This window comes from Choloepus didactylus, chromosome 26, assembly GCF_015220235.1.
Source record: "Choloepus didactylus isolate mChoDid1 chromosome 26, mChoDid1.pri, whole genome shotgun sequence".
Lineage (NCBI taxonomy): Eukaryota > Metazoa > Chordata > Mammalia > Pilosa > Megalonychidae > Choloepus > Choloepus didactylus.
This window is the reverse complement of record NC_051332.1, coordinates 5798085-5807670: the sequence shown is the minus strand read 5'-3', so window position 1 is coordinate 5807670 and position 9586 is coordinate 5798085. Positions and strand designations below refer to the sequence as shown.

At 39.3% G+C, this 9586-nt stretch overlaps 1 pseudogene; it reads left to right on the top strand.

The window, feature by feature from the left end:
* Nucleotides 1–8643: 8643 nt before the first annotated feature.
* LOC119520833 lies at nucleotides 8644–9585 on the top strand (annotated as a pseudogene).
* The last annotated feature ends 1 nt before the right edge of the window (nucleotide 9586 follows it).

Below are 9586 nucleotides of genomic sequence, written 5' to 3'. Positions count from 1 at the left end.
CTTTTGGGGGGGACATAATATATCTAAACTGGCACAAGGCATAATCCAGAATAGCAAACTGTATTGTATAAAACACTGATTTATAACAAGCAAGGTTCTGTGAATGTTTGTATTTCTTTGATTGTTCAGTTTTATATATAATAAATTCATGATTAAAATGAAGAATAATTCAATGTGATGCAACTTATTTCCTAAATGTAACAACATTTTTAAATAAGAAACATAAGTTTGGGACAACATAAAAGGTTACTCGTATTGGATAGATAGGAGTTTGCAGAAGACAAGGTAGAAAAGGATAGCGTGGCCAGAGTGAAAAACATAAAGCAAAGAACACTGTTATGACCACATGTTATCTTCTAGGAAATCTAATTAGCACAATTTTGAAAATTTCTATGGAACATTTAATATTTATATACTGAAATATCCATAAATGTGGGCAGCCAATTCAGCACCCGGCAGTCGGCCTTGTGGCACGGTCCCTGGGCCTTCAGTACATGTCGTGGTGACCGTTCCACAAGGCGGAGCATCGAGTGGCACCTATGACTCCTACCTAAAAGGAATTTGTTTCTTGCTGCTGTTTCTTATATTCATACTGCCTCTTTTTCTCATTTAGCGTCTTTTGGGCTCTGTGATGGTAACATGTTCCCACACCTAGCTACATTAATGAGCCAGCGGCTTACCCTGCATTAGCTTCAGTGCAAGTGACAATGCCTGCTCCTTTCTTAGAAGACAATAGGTCACCCTTTCTGCTCACTCCCACTGGCCACCTGTCAACTAGGCGGTAATCCCCCTTCCCAAGCTTTGAAAGAGTTAGCTAGAAGAAACAAAAAGGTAATGATTAACAGATTCAAAAACATGAACACAAAAAATAGTTATAGGTTGCTTGGTACTAAATAATAGGAACTGCTATGCCTGTGCCCGAACACTGTGCCTTGCTACGCTTCAGGGAGTCTGTCCCTGCAAGCCCATTGATCACTGTGTAAGAATAAATAATGTCTGAGATTTAGCCAAACTATTCTAGTATTGTGTGCCTGAATGCTAGTGCGTATGTTATAGAGAATTATAAAAATAAGGCTCCGATGCTCTGCTTGGTCAGAGATTCCATCTTCGTACCCAGACATGACAAGGTGTCTGTCTCCTTTCTTCGCTGACTCCAGCTCCCCTATCAGGACCCTGACCATTGCTGAGGCCGGTCTTCGACACATAAAGGGTCAATTTTTTTAAACATTCCTTATTTCACCATGTCCTAAATAATGTACCATCCCCAAACTACAAATGAATTATAATTGAGTCTTTGGAGACAGAGGTAAATTTTTCTGGGCTGTTGCATAAAAGGATTTCAAAAGGCCTGTGGAAGAAATACATATATACATTGAGCAGAGGCAATCCAAAATATCCGAGGAGGGGAAAAAGTGTGATATTTCCAAGAAATTGCCCTTCTGACCAAGGCTAAGTACCTGGTATCAGGGGAAGCAAAGCATTTTGGTCTCTCTGTGCCCTCAGCTGACATTAGGAATGGGGATGCAGAGTCTGGCCTGGCTGTTAGTGATCACTGTTGTGCCAAACACATGCACACACACAGACACACAAACAAGCATGGAAACATACACATCCACATGCACACTCATACAGTCACACATTCATATGCAGCCTTCTGAAATATGGTGCCATCCAATAATGTATCTGGCCCTCATTCCAAATTGGAAATTCAGTCTGGTAGTTGCTCTGGAGCCATCACATACTCCCTTCCATAGTGGAGAAACCTAAGGGACAGAAAACATGACATGCTTTTTGACCCTTGAGTGTGTTTTCTGGGCTGTCAGGGGAAGACATTTTCATTTGTTGATACTCATTTTCATTAGCCAGAGGGACAGTTCTTACACCAAATTTTGAGTGTTCCCAGTGAAAGAAGCAGGGAACAGGACAGTTACAGGGGAGGAAACATTCTGAGAAACCATACAGGTCTGAAAGTCTCTGTACCTTCTATTTCACATTCATGCATTTATTCCATTCATTTCAAATTCAAGATGAATTTGAGGGCTTGGGGATGAGTCCCCTCTTTTCTTTACACTTCCTTCTTACTACTGCATGGTTGGAATTTCTGAGAAACAGTGAGAAAGCCAGCAAGACCGGAACAGAGTGAATGTTGGGGTAAATGTTAGGAGATGAAAATACTTATTAATGGAGGGACAGCTTATAGAGCAATGTGAATGCCTTGTATGGAATTTGACTTTAGATTAAAATGGGAGTATGCACAGGAACAGGAATGACATGACCTGCCTTTTTCTATTAAAGGAATGTAGGCTATAGACAGTAGGGGCTGAGCGGTGTGGACAGTCATGAAATTATTGCAATACATTTAACATAAATGATGTTTGGACTCAGATGGTAGCAGTAGAGGTGGTGAGAGATGGTCAGATTCAGCATTTGTAAAAACATAATTACATCAGGAATTTCCTGGAAGATTGAAGAGAACATAGGAAGGAAAATGAGTAGGATAATGGCAAATTTTTGCCTTGTGAAGCTAGAAGTAATTTTATTAACTAATCTAGGGAATGAGTAGATAGATCTGTATTTGGAAGTGAAATGTAGGAATTCAATTTTAAACATGCTAAGTTTGATATATCTACTATTCATCTCTTAAAATTATAGAATGTTAACACTGGAAGAAATTTAGGTGTCTTCTAAGTGGGAAATTTTAGATATGAATATCATAACCAGAAATTCCTGGATAGATTTCTGATAATTTGAGAAAACTCTAAAATTTTACAGTTATACATGTGTGTTCTGGTGGAGTGATCTTTTGCTTTTATCAGTTCTTTAAAGAGGTCTGGATTCCAAAATTTAACAGCCATTAATTATCTGCAGTTAAATAGGTCAAGACATGTGAGTGGGAGAGAAAATACACTAGTTCATATGGAAATTGATTTTTAGACAAACAGCTATAAGAAGACAAAATTTAAAGTTGAAAAATGCTATTGTCTCCAGTCTACTGTGCCTCTCCCTTCAGAAAAAAAAGGGTGAGATCTTCCCATATATTCCAAAATATACATATGTATGAAAGATTGTCAATCTTTCTCCCATACTGTATTTTCATGGTTGAGGTGCTATTCTTACCTTATGATGGTATCAGAGGAGATGTTAAAAGATTGGGATCATAAAAAACTGGTTTCTGTGATCAACCAAATTTTTCTGTGTATTGTGTTCTAAGGAGTAAAAGTGAGGGTCTTAAAATAACACAGGAGGTAAGTGTCAGGACTGAATCTCAATCTCAGAGCTTCTCAAACCTAGGCCATTGAACTTATATTTCCAAGCCTATCACTCCTTTTTAAAATCACATTGAGTAGCTGACAAAAATATAAAACTAAAAGGATTTTAGGAAGACTCTGACTGAAAATCCCATTTGGGTTTATTTTCTATTAGAAACTTGCTCCAATTTTACTTCCTCAAGCTCAGTTATTATATAAGTAGGTGAGATTTTATTCCTTTCACTTATTAAAAATAGCTCCCATTTATTATCATTGTATGTCAGACAATGGACTACATATCTCACACATATTTTCTTTAATCCTTAGCATATCTAATAACGTAAACATTTTTCCTACCTTTCTAAAGGTGGGGAAATTTAGGTTGAGGTGTTGCTAAGAGATCTCCCAAGATTGCAGAGTTTCTAAGCAGTGGACACAAGATTTGATTGGGTATATTACAATTATGTATTCTTCCTCTATCAGACCTATCAGCACTTAGCTGGGCTTGCTTAATTGTCTGTGCTCAGTTTTTCACTCAGTTGGGAAGAATGATCTAGAATGACCCAACTTACATATCTGGTGGCCAACTTTCTGTCAGCTGGGGAGAGAGAGAGAACCTGGCCTGAAATCTAGAAAGCTAATCCTGTTTTGTTTACATGGTGGAGGCAGGATTTTAAAAGTGAGAAGAGAAGCAATCCAACCTCTGAGACCCACGCTTACTGGAATTCAATGGCACAAAATATGGCACAATTTATTGGCTGAAGGAAACCAAAAGGCCATCCCAGACTCAAAGGGTATAAAAACAGACTCCACTCTTGACATCAGGGCCTGTAAAGAAATGTAGCCTTATTTTCTTATTTATTTATTTATTTATTTATTTATTTATTTATTTATTGCAATATACAAACTGAACCTTGGTTTGTGGCTGTTTACTTCTTTCTTTACCTATTTCGCATAGCTTTAGTACTGAAAAATAATGTGATGAATTTGCAGTATGATTGAATTACACACAGAAATCAATAGCTGACTATAATATTGGGTCTTCTACTAGAGCATTAAAGGTTTGATCAAATCTCTTTATCTGTAAATGTTAAGAAAATTTGTAATATCTTGTGGTGAAAACATAGGAGGAAGCTTTTGTGACTTTAAAAGACCTTGTCTTAGGGACTTCCCCATTACCATGAAGATAAATTGCTCTGTAATTATAAATTCCTGTTTGTCAGAGAGGTTGAGGCTGACTGTTTTTGGGTCCTGTGTGCTAGGATGATTCACAATTTATACAATATACATTTTTTTAGTACTTCATAGTGCCTCCTTTTCCTGTCTTTATGAAAGGATTGGTCTTAACAAGTGACAGAAGAATGGGGGTTTCAGAAAGTTTCTAGTTAGAAGACTTGCTTCCCTTCTGTTCATTCTCTAGCCTGTAGCCAGAATGAACTTTGAATGTTTAAGTCTGATGTAGTGATTTCCTCATAATGACCATGGATTCCATCTGTTTTGGGTTGGAGTTCAAATTCCTTTATATGGCCCCCAAACTCTTTGTGATCTGGTGACCTGCCCAGCTTCTCTGCTGCTAGCTTGCCCCACCCCATCTTTATTCAATCTCTTTTAGTTCTTGAACTCACTGGCTCCCTTCCATGTGACAACTGTGATAAATTCTGGTTCTTCTGATGGGGTTGCTCTCCCAGCTCTCTGTACCCCTACAATGGGTTGCCATCTGGGTCAATGGATCTCAGTTTTTAAGGTCTCATTTAAATATTTCTTCCTCTAGGAGGAATTATGGAGCAATAGACTAGAAAATTTATTTTATCACTTGTTTGTTTCTTCAGAGGCTAAACAGGAATTATAGTAATTGCCTTTGTACAGACATTTCCATTTTTTTGCCAAATTATTTTGTATTAAACTGAGCTCAATAAGTCCCAGATCTAAATTGAGAGGGGTATGACAAACCAAAGAATGACATAGACAAGTCCTCCTTGGTGAATAAAATAGAGAATTTATTGGGGACTTAGTTGGGTTCCTCATCCTCAGCAGTGGGAGGAGAAATAGCAACTCTACTATGATGGTTTGCACAGAGCAGAGGACAGGACAATATTTTTAAGATTTGAACAAAGGGAGGTGGGGTTGAAGCATTGGTGTTGTGTGGTAGCTGTGTGTGCCTTCAAATTAAGGATTACAAATTGGTCTATCAAGCTTCCTTAATAGTTTATTTTATCCTTCTCGGTATAACCTTTGAATATAGTGCTGTTTATCCTACATGGCATAGCTTCTAACCACATGGCTGTTTTCTTCAAACTAAGATTCACTGTTTTACTAATAGGAAAGACATCTGTTCTCTAGGGTTGGTGGGAAAGGGAAGAGCTGGGTGTCAATGAAAAAGTTCATATAGGTCACAGTGGAGAGGAAATTCAGTGTAACCATTGAGAAAGTCATTTTATAACCAAACATTTTGTACATTGTGTGCATAATACTCATAAATTTCTTCCAACATAATATGATTTCAAGCTTGAGGAAATTCAGGAAAAGATTTTAGAGTACAAATAAAGGTAGAACAGTGCTCTAATTCCAACTGTGCATCTCATAAATTGGGCAGTATTATTATGGGGAGACTGTGTGAATAATCTGGTTCACATGAAATCCTGAGTGGATGAAGACAAGTAGTGAGACAGAAGGTGGTAAAGGGAAGCCGAATCCAGGTCATAAAGAACCTAGGCTGTAGGGTCTAAAGCATTTGCACGTGTTCTAATGAGGAAAGCTCACCATTAGTAGTTTTAGGAACAGAATGCCTTTCAGGATTCCTGAGAGCCTTCACCCATGTCAGCACTCAATTCATAGCTTCTGGAAACATTATTATATTTGAAAAAAATTAGGACATCCACATCTCACATCCTGACAAGCCAGAACACTAGACCTCAAGTTAGAGGACTTGGATTTGCATTTCAGGTTCATCATTCTCACCAGCTGAGCTCATGGGTAAATATTTTAATAAAGTGTATAAATAATAGTCCTTTTATTGGCTTCATTTCTCTCACACTGTTATTACAGACAGGTGGGATGTCAGCTGGCTACAGAGACCATCACCTCTAATTTGCTAAACATATTGTTTTTACAAAGATGACTCATCTTAGTTTTTCTCAAAAACTTTGGAGCAACAGGACATAAACTTTGAATGTTTCATGATTTCTGAATACCTTGACAGAAAAAGTGGGTTCTTCCTAAGATTCAACATCCATAGTATCAAAAAATGTCCCAACTACACTTGTAAGTCTGAAATCAAAGGATGGCATTGGAAAATAAAGCATTCTTAAGAAACATATTTCTTAAAGTTGTTTCTAGTTGAAAAAGAAATTCAGATTGTCAGAAAGTAACAAACATTGCTTTTGTCAGGAGAAAAGAGAGAAAAACAACACAGGAAACTGGCTTCATCGTTGAGAGCATGGACCCTAGTTTAACAAAATTCTCTGTTGAAACAGCTCTGTGTTTACTAACACTGCAACCTTGGACAGCCATCAAACAGGATGTTCTGAAAAGTACATCTGTGTAACAGCAGACCTGGGCTGGCCAGTGGACTGGGTTCCAGTACTTTGTGGAAATCATACAGTACCATGGCCTGCCTTGCCAGTCTGTGAGTTAAGTGCTCCATTCTTGTTTTCTAATGCTGCTGTTATGCAAAATACCAGAGATGGATTGGTTTTCATAAAAGGGGTTTATTTGGTTACAAATTTACAGTCCTAAGGCCACAAAAGTGTCCAAACTAAGGCATCAACAGGAGGATACCTTCACTGGCATTGGGCCACCTCTGTCAGCTGGGAAGGCAATTTGCTGGAGTCTGCTGGTCCCTTGCTTCTGAGTTGTGTTTCAGCTCCTCTCTGTCAGCTCCTGTGCATTCTTGCTTCTTTCTCCCTGAGTATTTCTCTCTAATCATCAGTGGGTTATCTCTTTGTTTCTCTGGGGCAAACTCCAGGCTTCATCTCTTAGCTTAACATCTCCAAACATACTTCTGTTCACATACCTAAGCATCTCTCAGTGTCAGCAGGCATCAGCTTTCAACAGCTCTCTCCAAAATGTCTCTCAGCTACTCATGAAGTGTTTTATCCTCTGTGCTCTCTGTGTGAGTGCCCTTCAAAGGACTCCAGTGATCTAATGAAGACCCACCCTGAATGGGCAGAGTCCACACCTCCATGGAAATAATTCAGAGGTTCTATCCTAATCAACTGATGAAGAAGTCTGCCCCCACAAGATTGCATTAAAGAATATGGCTTTTCCAGGGGGCAAAATGGATCCAAACTGGCACATGCTCCAAGGAGGTAACCACCACCATTCATGGGATCATCATTCTGGCCAAGCTCTTCATCATACCTGTGTGCCAAGACTAATGGGGGAACAAGATCAGCAAGCCCACACCTTCCCATGCAAGGTGACAGGACACCTGGACTCCATGCTGGTGTGTCTCATCCATGTCCTGGGGTACTGGCATTGTCTCGACCTCTGTGCCCAAGATACTGATGTTGATGGTTGTATTGACCTCTGCTACACTTCAGCCAGTGCCTGCACAACCACCCTGGGTAACTTCCTGACGGCCACCTTCAATAACATCTCCAAGACCAGCAGCTATCTTTCCCTCAACGTCTGCAAAGAGACCTTGTTCACCAAGTCTCCCTCTCATGAATTCACTAAACATCATGTAAAGACCCACACCAGGGCCATGCAGGGGACCTGGGCCCCATGTGGGCTCTATGTAGGGTTTTTACACAAGAAAAAATAAAAATCAAACAAACAATGCTCTGAGCTTCTTTTTCATCCAGTATAAGAAGAGATTCATTATCATACCTAACTTATAAGGTCATTTGGGAGGATTAAGTTGGTCAGGTATATGGCAGATTACTAACTGGCCCATAGTGAGTAATATATAATTCTTGCTAATTTTACTAATAATATCAGGAACATTATCACTGTATTGGTATTTGTATCAATATCAGCAAAATAGCTGGCACATAATAATTTCTCAAAAATATGTGGCAGGATGCTGACATTTTGTGTGTGCCAATTATTGGGCTGATGCTTTCATATATGTCTATTTTACTTAATAGGATGACCTGTCTGGAAGTATAAGTAATCTTTATGAGCTTCATTTTTTCTCAACTCTGTTGAAAATAAGGGATTTTGGACCTGCATTTAACAGTTAATAAGTTAGAAGCCCTACTTTTAAATCTAAATTCTGAATACAATTCTACTGGTTTCCCCAAACCACAGACTTAACTTCTATAATTCTAGATATTAAAGAACAAAAACCTCTTGGTAACTGCTGACATAAAACTTTGGTTTACTTCATATAAGAGAAGAATCACTAAATCACTCTTTTTCTCATAGTCTTAATTAGGTTTTCTGCTCTGTGGAAATGGAAGTGGGAAATCACACTATCCTGACTGACTTCATTTTGGTGGGCTTCTCAGCAGACCCCAAGTTGCAGCTGATTCTATTTGGAATATTTCTGACTCTCCACTTAGTGACCTTATCAGAGAACATGACCTTGGTTATGTTAATCAGGATTGATTCCCATCTGCACACACCCAGTACTTTTTCATTGGTAATCTGTCTTTCCTGGATTTCTGGTACACATCAGTGTACACGCCAGTAATACTATCCATTTGTGTCTCAGAAGATAAATGTATATCCCTTGGCTGGATGTGGGGCCCACTTCTTCTTTTCCTGTGCTGTAGCCTACTCTGAGTCCTATCTCCTAGCAGCCATGGCTTATGACCACCATGTGGTAATTTGTAGCCCATTACTCTATTCAGGTACCATGATCAGGTCCCTCTGTACTGGCCTTGTTGCTGCGGCCTACATAGGAGGTTTCCTGAATGCCATAGCCCATACTGCCAACACTTCCCACCTGAGTTTCTATGGTAAAAATAGCATTGACCATTTCTTCTGTGATGTCCCATCATTGATAAAAAGGTTCTGCACAGACACCTGGGTCTATGAAAAAGTCCTCCTGGGTGTGGTGGGCTTCACAGTCCTCTCCAGCATACTTAACACCCTGATTTCCTACTTCAACATCCTCCAGGCTATCCTGAGGATCTGCTCTGCCTCTGAAAGGTGCAAGGCCTTCTCCACCTGTGCTTCCCACCTGATCTCAGTTATTCTCTTCTACAGGTACTTGCTTTTCTTGTGTTCCAGGCTGAGCTCCACCTATTCCCTTGAGAGAAACAAAGTGGCTGCCCTGTTCTACACTGTGGTGAACCCATTACTCAACTCTCTCATCTATAGCATGAGGAACAAAGATATTAAAGTGGTTTTCAGGAAAGCAGCACAGACTGTACCACTACAGAGTTGAG